Source organism: Oratosquilla oratoria, chromosome 35, assembly GCF_046742065.1.
Source record: "Oratosquilla oratoria isolate Oo_2021 chromosome 35, ASM4674206v1, whole genome shotgun sequence".
Taxonomy (NCBI): domain Eukaryota; kingdom Metazoa; phylum Arthropoda; class Malacostraca; order Stomatopoda; family Squillidae; genus Oratosquilla; species Oratosquilla oratoria.
Window position 1 is genome coordinate 47,241,173 of NC_134811.1, and position 21,353 is coordinate 47,262,525.

General features: G+C 38.5%; 1 protein-coding gene across 2 annotated transcripts in view; it reads right to left on the bottom strand.

Moving 5' to 3' along the window:
* LOC143018653 (transmembrane channel-like protein 7) overlaps window positions 1-19,352 on the bottom strand; it is a 70,780-nt gene extending 51,428 nt beyond the window's left edge. The window contains exon 1 of one of the 2 annotated variants that reach the window (XM_076174234.1): window positions 19,212-19,352. The gene's annotated coding sequence lies outside the window, so the exon portion shown is untranslated. The remainder of the gene's footprint in view (window positions 1-19,211) is intronic. The other variant, XM_076174235.1, reaches the window with a different exon arrangement.
* Window positions 19,353-21,353: the final 2,001 nt, after the last annotated feature.

Here is a 21,353-nt window from a genome sequence, read left to right on the forward strand (position 1 = left end):
TTGCAACAAAGAAACAAAATATATCACAGTCCCAAATTCCAACATCAATTCAACTCTAGACAACGTCCTCTTAAAAGCAGGTATTAAGATAGCTAGAACATCAGGTAGCAAAGTGGGACATTTGGTTACGCGTAGTTATGAAAACCATACGAATGAAAATAGTATTGTATACAAAATACCTTGAAAAAATTGCCCATCTTCATATTTTGGTGAAACAGGTCGTGGATTAAAAAAAAAGGTTATACGAACATAAAAATTATGTAAGAACCCACAGGCTTTCTAATTCTATAGTAAGACATATAGATACATATGACCACCTTCCGGATTGGGATAATACAATTATAATAAATAAAGGTTCAACGAAGAAATTAAGGAAAATAATAGAAGCAGCCTATATCAATGCTAATAACAACATCAAACATAGAGATGATTTTATATGCTTGGCAAGAGCTACAATTTTATTGATAGTTGATGAAAACAAACGGACAAATGTTCCGAGCACGACAACCTTTCCTAGTAATCCTGTGAGATGACATGCCTGTGTATAAGATCTCCATATTGTACTTTATTGTTGAGCTTTGTGATCAAGACCCTAAGGGTCGAAACGTTAAGGCAGTAAAATTCTTCCATTATTCCTCGTATGCTTCCTCCGCTTTCAGTTACATTTGTCATAGTTTAATTTCAAGATATATATATATATATATATATATATATATATATGTATATGTATATATATATATATATATATAATTATATGTATATATATGTATATATATATATATGTATGTATATATATACATATATATATAATTATATGTATATATATATATAATTACATATATACATATATATATGTATATATATATATATATATATATATATGTTGAAATATGTAAGACAGATGAGTGGATGGGTGGTGAGATAAACACAAGGAACCGTTTAGAGATTTATTCTGACGTTTCGTCCTTACCAGGACTTCTTCAGAGTACATGCACATTCAAATCATTCACCCCCTAAACATCGCTTCCCATCCAAACAACAACCACCGCGATGGGTTTATTAAATTTACAAAGACGGCCAGCCGCTTGATACTTCGCGAGGCAGAGCGTAGGAGGACGAGAGGTCAGGTCGATTATGGTGGAACGCGGATAGATTCGGCGGGTATTTAGGGGGTGAATGATTTGAATGTGCATGTACTCTGAAGAAGTCCTGGTAAGGACGAAACGTCAGAATAAATCCCTAAACGGTTCCCTGTGTTTATCTCACCACCCATCCACTCATATATACATATATATATATATATAATATATGTATATGTATATGTATATGTATATATATATATATATAGTTATATGTACGAACGGCGTACGGCTCAGGCAGGTTCGCAAGCGGGATCCCGGGTCAATGCCTAGATCCCTATTGGCCAGCCTCGACCAATCACGTTCCTCCTTTTCTTCCATTCTGTATTTAGTTCCCTATATAAACTGTTCCCTTCTTTGCCTGTACCATAACCTGAAGATGACCTATGTAGGTCGAAAGCTTGTTTTAATAAAGTGTTCTTCATCTACAAGAACTTTCTATGTCTTTCGGACAACTTTTATGGGAGCTACCCATTGCTCACCGTTCCATCATCAGAGATGTAGAACTTCTCAGCAAAAAAAGTCGTGAACGCAGAAGCTGCTGTGAACTTCAATCAAAATTGTCTACATGAGAACCTGCTACTGAAATACACCAATATATATATACATATATATATATATATATACTGTATATACACATATATATATACATATATATATACATATACATATAACTATATATATATATATAGTTATATATATATAATTATATATATATACAGATATATATATGTATATATATATATATATACAGATATATATATGTATATATATATATATACAGATATATATATGTATATATATACAGATATATATATATATATATATATATATATATATATATATAAGCATCGAAGTGTTGCATACGTAGAATGCAGAGATATTAATTATCATCATCATCATCATCATTAACACCATCATCATCATAATTGGTCTCGTCGTCGGCTTCGTCGTCACCATCACCACCACCATCACCACCACCACCACCACTACTACCCCAGTTATATCCAGACACACTCCAGAAAGCTGGCACTATTCCGTTAACACCAGATACCATGCACCCACCCACACAACAGCCCAAGTCACACGGTCCACACCATATAACACGAGGTCAAGACATATATCTTGCACTCCACATCGCCCACGCCAATACTCTCCTTTAAGAACACAACTGGTTTGTACATACTGTCACAAACCAGGATACCTTGCAAACACATCTTACCACAGACACCCTTCACAACCAAACCACCACTGCGATTATCACGGAACATGTTTCCAGACAATTCACATAACACATTTCCTTTATGACTAACGAACACCAAGATTCAGCGCACACCAAGGCCTGTCACCCCATACCCTCATTAACCCTACCTGTTAATACCCTAGATATCCCAGATATGTATTCCCATTCCTTAACATTCAATGCAGCTTCTACAAACACCAGAGTGACATTCTTTCCACACATGGGCTCCCCAGTCAACATAATGTCAATTCAGAGTTTCTATAAACTCCGCACTGCAAGAAAACGTGTCACCATTTTGGAAGTCCCCGACGTCAACCTTTGCAATATAGAGGGTGTACCATTCGTTACAGTCGGTAAATTCTCCCTGGACTTTAGCTTCAGTTACCGCCTACGTAACTGACGTACACTTTCCTCCTGACATCCTCATAGGTTTAACATTGAAGAAGCAACATAACATAGTCATTTACTCTGTTCAAAGTGGCATCATTTATGCAAACTATTTCCTCTCTGCATTGCCATCAGCAACTCCTCATAACGTAAATTACATTCACGTGGCCGAGCAGACACAGGTAGACCATGACCCCTCGTCAGTTGTTTGTACTCCTTCGCTTCAAATTCACTCCGCTTCACCATACGAGGATGCACCAGCTGCTAGAACAAACTGTTCCACCACCTTCACACAACAGAGTTCCCAGTGCTCAACGATTCCAAATTCTCCCCAGAACTCTACCTTTTCCACATTACCGACAGCTGTGGACATGCATTCAAAACGTAACAGACATAGTACCTCCTCCCGCACGTCCAAATCAGTTAAATTCAAAATCAAACGCCCATTAAATACCATTGGTTTTTCATCGATTGAGGAAATTTTCTTGTCCATCACAGAGGAATCCAACATCATATCCACTCGGTATCAGAAGTGTTATCTACATGCAAACACACATACGCAGTACTCACCAACCCAAAGGCACTGTTCCCTCGTAAATATACAAAGATACACCTACGATTTTTTCAAACACAATACAATGATGTACTCTGTATGCCAGAAACTTTCTATGTCAATGGTATTTCCTTCCTTTCAGCCATCAGCTCTATGTCAAATAAAGGTCACATTTACAGTTTAATTGCTAATGACACTAATGCACCCCTCCATCTTACTTTTGGTACAAACATTTGTGATTTTGAAATATATCCCTCACGCATCAAAGGAATAGATGATCAAGTATCTACTTCTCAAAATTGTACCATAAATTCTGACGTGCCCATGGCACAGGAACCCACTGATGCATCACATTTCAACCTTATGCACTTCCCTCATGCACAGGCAGACTTGATTGCATTTTGCAACAAGTTCAGACAAACTATTGCCACTTCAGGTGAACCCCTCGGAGTTACTGACCTCATTCAGCATCACATACACCTTCGTGAGAACTCAACACCACATTATATTCCCGCATACAGAATACCACACAGTAAAGGCATGATTTTAGATATCCTTATCCAAGACATGGTTTTCCAGGACACCATTAAATTATCAATCAGTGAATGTAATTTCCCTCTCTCTGTTGTCCCTAAACACGATATTTCCTTCTGTCCAGTAGTAGACTGCAGGAAATTAAATAAGCTAACTACCCCAGATAGACACCCCATCCCTGAGTTGTAAGACCTCTTACATTCCGTCGGTGAAAACAACGTAGTGTTCATGACCTTGGATCTTATGTCCAGATATTTCCAGATTCCCCTTGCTCCAGAATTTAGACCCCTGGCAACCTTCAGTACCCCCACAGGACATTATCACTTCAAACGACTAGCTATAGGTATTGTTTTAGCTCCTTCAAGGTTCACACGACTTATGCACACAGTCTTTGCAGGTCTCATAGGCCATTCTGTGTTTATGTCCATCGATGATGTGACCATTGCTTCGAAATTAGTTAGTAAACACTTACACACTCGTAATACTGTCTTCTCACGACTACCAAAAGCAGGCATTAAATTGAAGCTTAAGAAGTGCTCCTTTCCTCATAAAGAAACACGCTTCTTAGGGCATTTCTTTAACTCACAAGGAAGTTTAACCTCGCAGGACATGATCAAGGTAGTCATTGATTTTCTACGCCCTAATTCTGTTGACTGAATACGTTCATTCATTAGTCTATCAGGATTTTACAGGCGATACATTCGAGATTACGCTAGGATAGTAACACTATTAACTTCGCTACTCAAGAAGGACACTCCCTTTACTTGGACGCCTGACCAAGAGAAAGCTTTTAATGACTTCAAGAGAATCTTAACCACGGCACCTGTCCTTGCTTTCCCAAACCACAATTTCCTTTCACAACATACACAAATGCATCCTACACCGAAATTGGCGCAGTTCTCATACAACAACACGACAAAAAACTCAATCCAATTGCATATGCTAGCCATACACTTAAAAAACACGAACAAAATTACTCAATCACAGACATGGAAGATGTAACTGTAATACACGTCCTCAAACATTTCAGAGAGATCATCCTTGGTTACGACGTACGCATAACATGGGCCATCAACCAATCTTACTCTTAAAAGGAAATAATCTATCAGGAAATTTTGCTCGTTGGTTCCTCATAGTATTGGAGTTCAGAGTTCACCCCCACCTTTCATTTTGTTTAGGCTAAAGTGAACTTAGTAGAAGACGCTCTCAGTCGCCATATCGCGACCATTACTCAAAATCCAATTTCAGTAACTCTTACATAAGCGCGCATAGCTGCAGCGTAAAGATCAGATCCTCTATGGAAACTTGTAATATAGTTCCTCGAATCTGCACACACAACTGATACGGATAACTTCCCTCCCAATCTCAACAATTACACGTTAAATGATGACATACTCTCTCACAAAACAACACTAACAAACAAATATAAACCCAACCGGTCAGTGTTCAGCTCGTAGTCCCTACGAACCTCATTCTTAAAGTTCTGAAACTACTACACCCATTGCCGCACACCATGGCAAGGAGAAATACGTTACACAAGCTAGATTGCAATACTGGTTAGCCATGAGGAAGGATATACATTCCTGCATAGATGCTTGTCACTCTTGTGCGTTACACAAAGGTCATATCGGCGGTCATGTTCCAATCTTAACTTATCCTACCCCTTGCAAATCATTCGATACAGCAGCTATTGACCTCCTTAAGTTACCACTTACACACAACCGAAATAAATACCTTTTTGTCTGTACCAACCATTTTTCTTCGGCTCGGACAAAAGAATCCCATATGACTTTGTTTCAGAACTACCTCCTATTTACAATTTCAATTATTTTGTTAAGGTTAAAGTAGCAATTTTCAATAGTCTTTTCAAAAGAATCCATAATACTCTTAATCTGACTAAGGACATTAAACCCGTATGTATAACAAATCAGCCAAAGATTGTACTTCTGAACTTCGAGACATTGTTTACACCCTCAACCACACCCACACCACAAAGCTCTCCCCTAAACTCACTGTAGGTTGCACGATCTTATAGAGACCGTATTGCACAAAGGTCACATCAAAAAGTTCCCCGTGGCCTCGACATAGAGAACGTTACTTCATCAGCTGGTACTACCCCTACTATAGAGGATTTTTACCAATCTTCTCAGCTTCTCCTTCCTACTCTTCCCCCTCGTTACAACCTTCGCAGTCGAGCCACCCTTTCATAAGATTGCATCTTGCTCAGGTGCACGAAAATAATATCTTCTTCTACATGTTCTAAAGATTAAATCAATTTTATTTTAAACAGTATTATTTTCTTGTAATGAAATTGCTCAAAATCCATGTACATTTATTTTATATGTCTAATTATTATATATCTATCTTCTTTGAGCATTAACCTCGCTGTGGTCAGCGAATGGAAGCAGTGCCGAGCATCTGTTGCAAGAAATGCTTGTAGATGGTGTGTCATTGACTCATTCTATACTAGCGTGCACACACGCACGCGCATGCATTAGCTACACTACAGCAGATATTGGTGATATCAGCAAGCTTCAACAGACCCCCCATTGTCTGACCCGACCCGCGGTCACTTTGGCTTGACCTCAGATTCAACCGTCAAAGCCACCTGCATCCCGACCGGGGAGTCAGTCGTGCAACGTTACCATACGACAAATTATTCATTACGTTGTATATATGTATTTTCTTCCTGTATATATGCATCTATATTTAAACTGGGTGTTCACACTCAGTTCTATACTGTACATAAATTTAGTGACAAGGAAAATATATTTGCGTAATTATAACCGTGTTGGCAACCGACACTCATTCTCTTCGTCGCGCCCTACATGGCGAGAGTAAGACGAACCTTGACTACGCTACTGTCAAGACTTACCCAATAATGAAATGAACCGAAGCGACACCTTTATCTCAACGCCTCCAAACTAATGTAGAACAACACAATTCTACATGATGATGAAATATAAATATATACAAATTAATAAATACATTAATAGAAAAATAAGTAAATATATGATAGATTTGCCCCTTCCCCCTCGGTAACGTTCCCTCAGCAAAACAATACCCCCCCCCCACCCCGTCGTCGGTCAGAACAGCGTTGAAGTGACCAACCGAGATATTCCTAAGCCCTCCACCCACACCCATCCACACCTTTAACCATCCTCTGCCTTTAACTGAATGAAGTTTTAATGTTAGCCTGAAGGAAGTAGTCACCCAGTGTTTATTGTTTGCCCTGCCAAGATTGTGATTTGGCGAATTTGGGTCAAACCGGGAGAGACTTGAACGCTAGATTGGCAGAACATAAGAGGTCAATTAGGTATGGGCAAGAAAATTTGGCCGTATTTCTTCATGTCAAAAATAAGAATCATTCTTTCGACTAGGGTAAGGCCAGATTAGTGTTCAAGTCTCACTGCGGTTTCAGGAGAAAAATAGTTGAATCAGCATTAATTGAGGAATTTCCCAACATTAATATTTCTAAAGGGCTTTGGACTCCTGACATTATTTCTCGTGCGGTGGTTAGTAGGCTCGTACGAAGTTTACAACCACCCTCACCTCATCCTCCCCATTTTACCCCGCGTCTAATTAATGCCATCAGTCCACGTTCCCTTTCTTTATTGTGTTTCTGTAGCTTATAAGTCCCCTTTGTTCTCTGTCTTATGTACTTTCCTGAAGAGGGCTACAGTTGATAGCCGAAATATAGAATCTTCTTTCATTCGAAGTTTATTTTCTCTGACTGTGGGTTTCATGTGTTATATATATATATATATATATATATATATATATATATATATATATATATATATATACACATATATATATATATATATATATATATATATATATATATATATATATATATATATATCAAGGACTACTATTACACAGGACGTGCGCACCCAGACTACTGGCTCCGCTAGCGGAGGCCATCGCTTTCTTTGTAACCTAACATTTTATATTGGACAAATATATCAAAACTAGAAGCCTAACATTGTATATAGGAAAAATATATCAACTATTGACTTATTCAATGCAGTATAAGTTAATATAAACTTTTATAGTGAAATAAGAAACTATTCTTAAGGCACTGTTATGCTTTGAAATACCAATTTTAGCCGGACTTAACAGGTATTATTCTATGAGGTTAGTGGACACCAGGGTTGGCGATTTTTATATATATATATATATATATATATATATATATATATATATATAGATTTTTTTTTAAATCAGATTTATTTGATTTAAATAGATTTTTTATAGATTTTAGATATTATGGGATTGCTATCTGATATGCGATCTGATTGCTAAAGGACATTTTTAGCATATCAATATAAGGAGCAGTGTTATATAGACTTGCCACAAGTATACAAGGAACGGTATAAGCCTACATGTAATATATATCACTGTGCAGCCCACAAGTTTCAACAAGATTCTTGTTGAAACTTGTTCTAGGTAAGCAGCTTCTCACTGAGTCAGTTGCTGCTCTGGAATCAACCAGGAAGGATGTCATCTGGACATGGCAGAATGGTTCCTTCAGGCAGAAAAAATTATCCTGTCTGGAATTATTTTGAAAAACTACCAACAACTTCTGGCAAAGGGTACTGAGCTAAATGCAAACACTGCAGCCAGGAACTGCAGGGCATTGTATCAAGATTAAAATCTCACAGAGATAAATGCCAAGGTCAGCCACAGCATACAAAAGAAGAAATTGATGACCCAGGTAAATAATTTTACTTATATTGTGTGCATTTCTCCCTTTTCATACGCAATTATATAAATTTGCTGAACAATGGAGAGCATGTGCAATAAAAATGTGATGGCCTAAAGAGATGATACTTCAACTTCATTACTTTTAAATTTAGGTAATGACTATATCACTATAATATACTGTATCCACTCAACTTTGGGGCCTAGATGATTGTTATTCATTTCATTCAACATTGTGTAATATATTTCATAGGTTCTATTGGAATTCAGCCCACATGGGATTCAGCCCAAAGGGATTTAACCTAACCTAACCCAACTAACCCATTATTTTTAGTGAATCTAAAAGTGGACTGAATCCTGGAGGGGCTGAATTCCAAGCCCACCTATTTCTTATACTGTTAATTATTTCCAAATAATTTAGTGGCTTGTGTGAATATGATCATTATCTAAAAAAAAAAATAACTACTGTAGCCTAAATCACACTGCATTCATTTATTCATTTATTCATTTATTCATTTATAAATTATGCAATATGCTAAAATTTTCTGTTTCCATTTCAGGATCTATATCAACAGCTTTAATCCCTTCATCATCGGCTCCACTTGAATTATCTACAAACCTGACTCCACCATTAAAAATGTTACTATCAAACTCCTCCACAGGCGCCACTTTTTCTAAATCATTTTCATCTAAAAGAAAGTCATCAACATCTCTGGACAGATTTATCATAAACACTTCAGCCTCTCAAAATGAAAATCTCGACAAAGAAGTCGCAAGAATTATATTTGCTACAAATTCACCATTTCGTCTTGTTCAGCATCCTCAGTTTCTCAAGATGGTTCAGATCCTGAGGCCAGGTTATGTTCCTCCATCCAGAAAAGATATTGCTGATAAGTACTTGGATATTGTGTATGAAAAGGAATGTAAAAAGTGTGCAGATCACCCGAATAATGAAACTGTATGTCTTTCAATTGATGGGTGGTCTAACATCCATAATGAGCCCATAATATGTGTCACTCTAACAACATCCACTAGTCAGATTTATTTAGTTGACACAATAGACACATCAGGGAAATCTCACACTGCTGAATATCTTCTACAACTTGTACAAAATTCGATCAAGAAGGCTGAACAAGATTTTGGTTGTCACATTGGAAGTGTTGTGACAGACAATGCAGCAAATGTCACCAAGATGAGAAAAGTCTTGGAGGAATCAAATGAACCTGAGCATACTGTCGTCACATACGAATGTGCAGCACACCTACTAAATCTACTGGCTCATGACCTTGAGATTGATCATGTAAAGCAACATGTGGTCCATGTAGTCAAATATTTTAGAAATAATCATTATGTTGCTTCAAAGTATCGGCAGGAAGGTAGTCAGTGTCTAGTCATGCCCCAGGACACAAGGTGGAGCACAATGTCAGACTGTCTCAAGGCCTATATAAATAACTGGCCAATTCTAATGAAGATCTGTCAACAGGGAAGCTATTGATACTGAAGTTTGAAACAGTGTATCAAATTTAGGCCTAAAATGTTTGGCTGGGAAATTACTGGATCGATTGCAGCCAATAGCAAAGGCTCTATATGAGGTGCAGAGTGACAAGTGCACTATTGCTCAAGCGGTAGATGTTTGGAAGAAATTACTTGGCCATTTCACAATAAATAAACAAGCTGAAAAACTGGTGAAAAAAGGTATGAACAGTTTATCACCAAAGCTCTCATACTTGCCAACATGCTGCATCCAGCACTTCAAGGAAAAATGCTCAGTGCAGAAGAGGTGAATATTACTATGGAGTATGCCAATGAGAAATATACAACACTTGTTCCTGTCATTATGAAGTTTCAGGCAAAATCACCTCCTTACCAGGCGTTCGAGTTTACCGAGTCTGTGACCAAGACCCTGACAGCTATTGAATGGTGGGATTCACATACAGCCATGTTAGACAGTGATTTCTGTTATCAGTGCGTCAGCTCCTAACTGCAGTAGCCTCATCATCAGGAGTTGAAAGAGTTTTCTCCTCCTATGGACTTGTACACACAAAATTAAGGAACCGCCTCGGTAATGAGAAGGCAGCCAAATTGGTCTTTCTTTTCAAGACAATGAACTCAAATGTAGATAATGATTAATATAAATAAATGTCCACTAACCTCATACAATAATACCTGTTAAGTCCGGCTAAAATTGGCTTTTCAAAGCATAACAGTGCCTTAAAAATAGTTTCTTATTTCACTATGAAAGTTTATATTAACTTATACTGCATTCAATAAGTCAATAGTTGATATATTTGTCCTATACACAACGTTAGGTTTCGAGGTTTGATATATTTGTCCAATATAAAATGTTAGGTTACAAAGAAAGCAATGGCCTCCGCTAGCGGAACCAGGAATCTGGGTGCGCACGTCCTGTGTAATAGTAGTCCTTGATATATATATATATATATATATATATATATATATATATATATATGTGTGTGTGTGTGTGTGTGTGTGTGTGTGTGTGTGTGTGTGTGTGTGTGTGTGTGTGTGTGTGTGTGTGTGTGTGTGTGTGTGTGTGTGTATGTGTGTTTGTGTATATACACATACATTATAGTCAACGCGACGGCGTTAAATCTACCAATGATCGTTTTCCCTCTCAACCTGGGCAAACTTTATTCACGACACAACCAGGATAGTGTAATGTCCCCGTGGTTGTTCAACATCATTTCTAAGAATGAGGTTCCTACAGATAAAAATTAGCAACTAAACGAGACAGGAAAGGATGTGTGGGATGAGGAAGAAGGGAGATCTGTAGGGTAAGTGTTGAAGAAAGTGGATAATGCAGTGATAGTGACAGACGGGAGAAGAGTCTACACTAGGAGGCGCTGAGTAACTGCGGCCAAAGCTGTCACTTTTGCCCTGTGCGCTTTAGGGACTGACTGTGAGGACAGGCAACAAATAGTCACTGCTAGGATTCGGAGAGAAAGGCGGGACTTGAACCCACAATTAAGCGAATGCGAGACTAATACGCTTCTGATGACGCCACCAGCGTAACCAGAGAGTGAAGAAACACTGCAAGGGATAATAAACAGATTCGGGAAAGTACGTAGAAGGAAAGTCAAAGAAAATGTAACTAAGAAAAAAGCTTTCAATGACGAGAAAAATTATGGAATTTCTATGAGAATTGGCAAGATACAGAAATTCAAAATGAACATCTACATTATACGTATATAGATGTACATGTACGTGCATATGTATATGTATATGTAAATATATATATACGCACATATGTACACAAGGTCCTCTCTTTAGCTGAATAAAACCGTCCGTTAATGATGACCATACCGATGACCTGCACAGCGCCCAGGAAAACCTTCCCATATTGAATGGTATCAAACTGTATTCGCAACCATCTTTGTCATGTACTGTCGACGCTGACGTACAGATAAGAAATCGCAACAGTCATAAAGGAGATTACGAAAAGTTGCCAAATCACCATTTCCTGTTCGAATAAATCCTAATGCGGTTACGTACAATGCAGAGCGACATAATAAAGAAACATGCCCTTGATACGAATGCGCACACACATGCACACACACACACACACACACACACACACACACACACACTTACTTACTCTGTTAGTTGTCAGGCCGGATGGCCCTTCACCGCTTTCACTATGCCTCTCCAAATGGTTCTATCCTCTGCCAATTCTTTCCAGTCCTCTCCTCGTGCCACCTTCTCCACGTCCTTCTTTACTCCATCTATCCATCTGTACCTGGGTCTCCCTACTGGTCGTCTTCCCTCTACTCCTCCTTCCATCACCTTCTTTGGTGGTCTGTCTGCCTCCATTCGTACGCAGTGTCCAGCCCACCTTGCTCTTCTTTCCCGTATTTCATCCTGGATGTACGGTTGCCGAGTCTGATCTCTAATTCCCCTGTTATGACTTCGTCTCCATTTCCTTTCTTCTTCATCATATACTGGGCCGGGGATCCTTCTCAGGATATTGTTTTCAAAAATTTCCAGTCTCTTCTCCCTTTCTTTTGTCAGTGTCCATGTCTCACATCCGTACAGGACTGTTGGTTTTATTACAATGTTATATGTTCTTATCTTAGTTCTTCTGCTGATGGTCCGACTATTCATTACAGCTATTCGTTCGTTTATTTCCATGTTCAATTCATTTCTCTCACTGACAATGTATACCAGGTACTTGAACTTATCCACTTTCTTCACCCTTAGTGACCCAACTTGCTCTTCTCCTGGTTAATAATTCCTATTTCTACTTAGTTTCATAATTTCCGTTTTCTGCTCATTACATTTTAGGACTATCTGTTCTGCTGTTCTCTGGAATACTGTAAAGATCTCGTTAAATTCCTCCACAGTCTTGGCCACCACATCCACATCATCGGCATAAGCGAGGTGGGTTATCTGACCATTGGATAACTTATCTCCACCTGGATGGTTGGTAATCTGCCTGACTGCTTTCTCCAGTGCAAGATTAAACAGCAAAGAAGACAGCATACATCCCTGCCTAATGCCACTGTGTATATTGAAACTTTCTGTATCTTTCGTTCCAACTCTTACTGTACATCTGCTTCCTATGTATCACGTTTTAATGAGGGATATTAATCTAGCTGGAATATTCAGTTCTGCCATTATGTGCCACGTTGATGATCTGTGCATACTATCATATGCTTGTTTGAAATCTACAAGTAGCTGATATAGGGTCTTATCATATTCGTAATATTTCTCCATTAGTTGGCGGACTGTGTGAATATGATCCGTAGTTGATGTGAGTCGCCTAAATCCCCAACTCTTGTTCCGTATATGGTTTAAGCCGCTTCATTAGAATTCTTGTGTATAAAACATATAATAGGCTTATCCCTCTATAATTGGCACACTCTATTTTTTTTTCCTTTCTTATAAATTGGAATGATAATCCCCTTTTGCCATTTTGTTGGTAATTTTTCCTTGTTCCATTTGCCAATTTATAAATCTCTTTTTCCAGGACTTTCCCTCCTTTTTTTAAGTACTTCTGCTGGTATTTCATCACAGCCTGGAGCTTTTCCATTCTCTAATTCCTTTATGACCATCTCTATTTCATACATACACACACACAAAGGATTAAAAACGATTGCAAAGGAGGAGCATGCCGACAGGAGATCTTTTGGTCCATAACTAGGTCGGATGCAAAAAATATATATATAATAATGATAAATAAATAAATAAAAATTATAATAATATAGATAATGAATAAAATAAATGAATTCATAGGTATAGTTAAATCATAAACAAACAGGTTAATAGTAAATAATAATAAATTGACAGATAAATAATAATAAATGAAAATCAAGAAAATAATAATAAATAGACAAATCATAACAAACAAATAAACAAATAATATGAAATAAGTACCAGGCATTACAGCATATTGCTTAGGTGTTTATTTAAACTAATCTTAAAGCTTCGAGCTGAACTACATTGCACTGCACCAACAGGAAGCTTATTCCATTCATTAACTACACGGTTGGAGAAGTTGTTTCTATCCACTTCCAAATTAAATATATTTCCTGACATTTTGAGACATTTACTTCTTGTCGGATTTTCATTCAGTGGGAAAATTTTGTTACTTTTGATGTTGTCAATTCCCTTTAGAATCTTAAAGACCTGTATCAAACCACTCTTAATCTAAGCTTTTTTAGGGAAAACAGATTCATATGTTTTCGCGCGATATATTTTTGATATTTGGAATCAGTTTTCTGGCTCACCGTTACACTTTTTCCAATCTGTCAATGTCTTTAATGAGATTCGGTGACCTTACGGAAACAGCATATTCCAAATGTGGACGAACTAACGATTTATAGCTTGTGAATGAGAGATAGAGTTTTGAAGTCAAAAGATCGCGCAATCAGTCCTAGAATCTTAATTTCTTTCTCAGAGGCTAAAATACACTGCTTAGATGATTTGAGATCGTTACTGGTAATTACGCCGAGATCATTTTCACTATCCACTTTTGTTAACGAATTTCCATATAACTTGTAATTGTACTTACTGTTATTTTCACCTATGTGCACTATCTTGCATTTACTTGTGTTAAAATTCATTAGCTACTTTTCAGACCATTGCTGTACTTTATCTAAATATTCTTGAATATCTAATTGGTTTAATGGATCATTTGCCATTCCGCACAGTTTTGTATCATCAGCAAATTTGGAGACAATAGATTTCAGTCCGTGGTCTATATCATATATATGTGTGTGTGTGTGTGTGTGTGTGTGTGTGTGTGTGTGTGTGTGTGTGTGTGTGTGTGTGTGTGTGTGTGTGTGTGTGTGTGTCAAAAAATATATATATATATATATATATATATATATATATATATATACAGTACTATGAATAGAAGTGGCCCAAGTACGGAACCCTGAGGAACCCCACTCGTAACATTTTTCCATCCAGAAGTTTTGCCATTTAGAATAACTTTCTGTTTTCGATCATTCAACCAATTTGTATTCCAATTTAATAGGCTACCACTTATTCCGTGTGAAGTTAATCTAGTAAGTAGTCTTTTGTGGAGGACGGTATCAAAAGCTTTTGCAAAGTCTAGATATATTATATCTATATTGTTTCTTTCGTCATAATTCGAGATGACTGTGTTGTAGAATTCGAGTAAGTTAGTCACGCAAGATCGTTTCCCTCTGAATCCATGTTGGCTATCATTTATCAAACAGTTACTTTCTAAATGATGTTCGATTGCTCTTATGATAGTTTCCATCATTTTTCCTATAATTGAAGTCAAGCTTATAGGCCTGTTGTCATTTGGTTTCTTTTTGTCACACATACACGCGCACACACACACTCACTCACACACACACATACATAAGGCATTCATTAAACGAGATGCTGAAGGATGGAGGTAACCTGGTACTTATGGGGGCTTTTAACTGCAAGGAAATCTGTTGGAAAGAGATGACAGTGAAAGTTGGAAAGGAGCTATGGAGAAATGTTTTACTTGACATGATTATAGAAGATACAATGACACAATGGGTAAAAGAAGATACCAGAAATGGAAGTAAAGAAGTACCGTCGAGACTAGATATAATATTTACAACAGAACCTGAAATTGTGGATAAAATTGAATAAAAGACACCATTTGGAAAAAGTAACTACATACTAATAGAGGTTGAACTAAAGGAGGATATATATATATATATATATATATATATATATATAGAGAGAGAGAGAGAGAGAGAGAGAGAGAGAGAGAGAGAGAGAGAGAGAGAGAGAGAGAGAGAGAGAGAAAGAGAAATGAGAAACACAGAAAAGGAAGACTGATGAATAACAAAACGGGCTTTGGAAAACTTAAGAAATTCTTTCAAAAATCAAATTGGGAAAACTTTTTCAAAGAAGAGACACAAGTGGAATAGAAATGGATGATTTTGATGAAAATTTATAAAGGAGTGAATAAATACGTACCAAGACAGAAACGGGAAAGATGTACATTAAGTGCTGGTTCAACAGAAGATGCAGTGAGGCAAAAGAAAGAAGGGATAAAGCTTGGAAAAGATGGAAAATATAAAAAACCTGGAAAGTGGCAAATATATATCAACCATAGCATTGAATATGTAAAAGTGCGCAGAGAGGAAAAAAGAAACTACAAAAAAGACATCATAGAAAAATGCGTGGAAATCACACGGCCCAGACGGAATTGCAAATTGGATACTAAAAGAATGTAAAGAAGAATTAATGGACAAAATATATAACATGATAAGTTGCTCACTCAAAGAAGGTAAAATACCAAAGGACGGGGAAAATCCCAATATTGTACCAATATATAAAGGAGGAAACAAAGAAGAACCAACAAATTACAGACCGGTTTCCCTTACAAGCACTGTCGCCAACATTTGTAAATGGATAAAACACCTGGAAGAAAACAATATAATAAACCCAAGACAATTTGGATTCAGACAGGAAAGATCATGTGACACAAACCTAACCTGTTTCTACTCAAGACTAATAGATATACATGAAAGGGATGGATGGGCTGATTGTGCTTTCCTAGACTTACAAAAAGCCTTCGACAAAGTACCACACAATAAACAATTAAAAAAGAATGGAAAACATAGAAGGAATACAAGGTATATTGCTAAACTGGATGGAGGATTTCTTGCATGGCAGAAAAATGAGAGTAGTGCTCAGAAAAAAGTATTCAACTTGGGAGGAGGTGATTAGTGAAGTTTGGCAAAGTTCGGTATTGGCTCCAATAATGTTCGCTATTTATGTGAATTACATGGATGAAGATGTGAATTGTTACATTAGCTTCTTTGCAGACTAGGCTAAATTGCTGAGGAAAGAGAATACTGAAACAGATTGTGAATCACTACAAAAGGACCTAAACAAGGTTTGGAAATTGAGCCAAAAGTGGGAAGTAAAATTTAGCATAATGGAGTTCGAAAAAAAAAGAATATCAGGACAATATAATATTGGAAGAAAGGAAGTAAAGAAAGTGCGATCTGAAAAAGACCTGGGAGTAATTATCTCAAATGACATTTCCTCTAATAAACAGATAAATAAAATTGTCGGAGAATCCTACAACTTGCTAAAATCAATAAAGGTAGCTTTTACCTATTTACACAAAGAAATGTTTGAAAAAATACTAGTCACACTAATAAGGCCTAGACTGGAGTATGCTGCGACACTATGGTCACCCAGTACCAAAAAGAATATAAAGAAAATTGAACAAATCCAGAGAGCAGCCACGAAAATTGCCACAACACTTTCAAACCTGTCATATGAGAAGAGACTAGCTAAATTAAAATTACCGATTTTGGAAGAAAGAAGAGAAAGAGGACCTGTTGACCATTTACAGAATCATGAAAGGCACAGAAGTCCATGATAGAAAAGACTTATTGAATTGGGATAAGAGAAATACAAGGGGACATGATAAAAACTAATCATCATCATCATCATCATCATCATCATCATCATCATCATCATCATCATCATCATCATCATCATCATCATCATCATCATCATCATCATCATCATCATCATCATCATCATCATCATCATCATCATCATCATCATCATCATAGTCGTCGTCGCCGTCGTCATCACCACCGTCGTCATCTTCGTCACTATCATCACCATTATTGTACATCTATACAAACGTGTAAAAAGAGCGAAGGGAACGAGGCAAGAGCCCGGGCCACCTTCAACACCTCCCCTCGTTTGCAAACAAATGAACCAAGAGGGCCACGTGTACCTTGTTTACATGAACGCCAGTGGCATCTGATAGTAAAAAGCGGTACTCTTCCAGGCCAAATTATGTATTCCAATGTTTCTGCTTAATTACACAATGTGTGACTGTATGCGTGTTTGTGTCGCTTCTATCTTACGCAGATCTCCGACGTCGCAGATCGACCTCCTCCTCCTCCATTTCCTCCCCTCCTTCCTCCTCCTCCTTCTTCTCTTCCTCTTGCCCCTCCTCCTCTTCTTTCCCCGAGCCCACCCTTATCAAAGTATCATCATCATCACCAATATCATCATCATCATCATCATCATCATCATCATCATCATCATCATCATCATCATCATCATCATCATCATCATCATCATCATCATCATCATCATCATCATCATCATCATCATCATCATCATCATCATCATCATCAACAACAACAACAACAACAACAACAGCGACAACGAGAACGACAACAGCAAGATCAGCATGCGGTCTGAACCTCAATATATATATATATATATATATATATATATATATATATATATATACATATATATATATATATATACACACATATATACATATGTATATATATATATATATATATATACATATATACATATGAAAAAATACATATATATGTGTATGTATATATCTATATATATATATATATATATATATATATATATATATATATACATATAATGAAAAGGATCAAACCACAGGAAGCCAAGTCTCCATTCTGCCTCCTCTCGTCTTGCCTCTCCTCCTCTTCTTCCTCCGCAACTGATGACGTTACGAAAAGGAGTTCCCCAGCCCCCCCCCCCACCCCGCGCTACAACCACGATGAGGATTACTCATAGCCTTTCCATTCCAGGTGGTAATTTCACCTTTCTTCCGGCTGCCGCCAGGGGATTTTATTCATCATCTCCTCCGTGGCGCTCCCATTGGAGCGAAATGGAAACGACCGACCCATAAGTCACTACATCTCTGAAGAGAAGGGTTTAAGGGTGCCAGCTCCTGGACCACGACGACTCCCGTCAAAAGAAGGTGAGTTGTGGGGAGGGGGGCACCTGCTAATGACCTACTATCCTTACATTGGCCACGAATGTCAATGGGAGACATTTTGGCTCATAACAAGACCGGATACAAAATGAATAATAGGGAAATAAATGAATAAATAAATAAATAAATGAATAAATCAATGAATAAATAAATGAATAGATAAATAAATAGAATAGATAGATATATGAGACATAACAAAAAATAAATAAAAATACAACCAAATAAAGCGTGACAACGTATTCCTTAGGTGTTTATGAACCAAATGTAAAAACTTCATAAAATAAAAAATAAGTTGCAATAGACTAAACGCGTTTGCATGCATAAAGACATTAATGACGAGTATGTCCCCATATTCAGTATACCTACACAAAATGCAAATCACTGCTGTCCCTCTCCCTCTCGACCTGCCTCCTCCGAGAGGTCGACGTGTCCTCTTGGAGGTCGGACCTTCACCGCTCACAAGTACAAAGTCCACGTCGAGGAAGGATGGCATTGAGGAAGACTTGTTCCTTGAAGAGCGTCGGTCATGTTCTTCCTCTCGGGAAGAACCAGAGGGGACAGAGCGGCGCCTCGACGACTACAGCAGTCGAGTAGGACCACTTGAACAGCTGATGCCGTGCATGTGTGAGCTCTTCTCTGATGGCAACTCAACCAGGCCACACCACCGAAACAAACCACAGGTTTTCTTCCAACACTCTATAACACACTGACACACCGTGAGTAGGATTGGTGAGTTATAATTCTGGCACTCACTCATCCATTCACTACTTTCGATGGTAATCTATCTCGCGGACGGCGGGCGGGGATACGGCACTGCACTGGTACTTACTCGTCTACTAGTGGCACTTGCGAGCACCGACACAAGACCTCATCATGTGAGAAACAGCGGTGGCGGTAGTGAAGATGGAGGAGGAGGAGAAAGAGGAGGAGGAGGAGGAGTAGGAGGAGGAGGAAGAGGTGGTGGTGGTGGATGTGATGGTGGTGGTGATAGAGGTGGTGTTCGATGTTGTGGTGGTGATAGTGATGATAATAAAGACTGTGTTTGTGTTGAATAGCAATTTCAAATGATGATACTACTGGTATTGATAGCTGTAAATATTGTTATTGGTAACGTTGGTGTAAGTGGTGGAGAGAGTGGTGTATTTGTCACGGGTACGTTGGTAACAGAGATACTGTAAATAAGGTCGCTGTTGTCCTCGCTACTGTTGATGTCACGGCCTGTAACGAGGCCAAGGGTGGCACAAAGGGGGAAGGGGGAAGTTATGGCAGCGGGCGTAGTGGTGTCATATTGGGGAAAGAAGGTTGTTGCGTGTGACTGCTGGTGTGAAACGCCTCCCACTCTCCCTCCCTCCACGCTATCTCTCTTATCTTATAGTTATCATGTTCATGCCGAACTGGCAATATCCTCGCTCCCCTTTTTTATAAATACTACTTATTGGCATTCCATGTGGCACTATGCGGCACCGCCTGAATATACCATTGATCAAGTCAGTCCGGAGGACCGGATATCGCCCAGACTTCCGATATTATCCGGTACAACTCTCGCCCTCACCACATTGAATCATGTTCCCTTACGTCATGTCACGTCACGTTACGTCACGTCACGTATTGTTTTGTCTTGTCACTCCGTCACGTCATATCGTCACTTCACGTCACGGTGACGCGCACCACACCCATTTTATTCTGGCCTGGCTGACACGGGGCGACTTCATTCGTCTTTAGGGTCGTCATCATAGTCGTGATATTCCCTTACACCGAATGGAATCCTCTGGTACTGGCCAGAGTAAAACCTGCGAACCAAGTTATCGTAGCCAAGGGGTAAGCCCTTTCCTTACTGAGTGGCACTCTTTCTCTCCATCATAACTGCCACCAGGATATTTCATTCATCTCCGTGGCACTCCTTCACTCGCTGAACCTTATTCCCTCGTACCGTAAACTTCGTCCTTTTTGCGGGGTGCTTGCATCGCCGTTTCATTCAGGAACTTTGCAAACATGTCAACACACGAACCCTGACAAAGGCTCTACTCTCCACTAAGGTGCACAAACCGGAAACTAATGGTAATTCTTGGGTACCAAATGACGTCTTTCAGTGCTGAAATAATCTTCTGAAGCTTAAAAAGCAAAGGTCTCGAGAGATCACCACTCCTGAACCATGCAGAGGCCAATCTAGTGTTCACCTCCTGGTGAGCTGCTTTTCCGCTGTCTTCCAGTGTCTGAAATAATTTGGCAGACATTTCATTTCATGTTGTGTGTGTGTGTGTGTGTGTGTGTGTGTGTGTGTGTGTGTGTGTGTGTGTGTGTGTGTGTGTGTGTGTGTGTGTGTGTGTGTGTGTGTGTGTGTGTGTGTGTGTGTGTGTGTGTGTGTATGTGTGTGTGTGTGTGTGATTCACCATGGTCTTGGATCACGTGTTGAACTCGTGATCGACAGCTATTTCCCTCCCGGAAGAGAGCTCAGAGCTCATATGGCCGATCTATGGGTAAGGCTGTGACCTTACACCCACACACACA